The sequence below is a fragment of the Phycodurus eques genome, chromosome 3 (genome assembly GCF_024500275.1).
Source record: "Phycodurus eques isolate BA_2022a chromosome 3, UOR_Pequ_1.1, whole genome shotgun sequence".
NCBI classification, from domain to species: Eukaryota; Metazoa; Chordata; class Actinopteri; order Syngnathiformes; family Syngnathidae; genus Phycodurus; species Phycodurus eques.
In genome coordinates, this window is record NC_084527.1 from 183,941 (window position 1) to 184,532 (window position 592).

Below are 592 nucleotides of genomic sequence, written 5' to 3' on the forward strand. Positions count from 1 at the left end.
GCTGGTCTGCTGCGCCCCTTACCCATTCCGAGCCTCCCTTTTACCAGCCTACCCGACTCTGAAGGTAAGAACGTCATCCTTACCATCATAGATAATTTCTCCAAATGTTTCCATTATGTACCCCTTCCCAAGTTGCCCTCTGCTTTTGAGACCAATAACCTTCTAGTCCTTCACGTATTCAGATTTCATGCCATCCCTATTGACATTGTCTCAGACCGAGGTCCTCAGTTCTCCTCCCAGGTTTGGAAGGAGTTCTGCAAGACGGTGGGCGCAGCAGCCAGTCTGGCTTCTGGGTACCATCCCCAATCCAACGGCCAGACGGAGCGGGCGAATCAAAACCTGGAGTCTGCTCTTCGCTGCATTGCTGCACGCAATCCCGCCGCTTGGATGCCCAATTCTGCCCGCCCAGTATATGTGTGTGTGTGTATTTTAAAAAACACTTAAAGAGGAAGAAAGTTGTGGAATTGGGTTGTAACAGCAGCCTTGCCCTGACAATTATGGCGGCTGTGTTGACCGAAGACATTGGACCTATAGCGCATGCGCCTCCTGCAACCCGGAAGCAGTCGACACTGACAGACCCGGAAATGAAAAG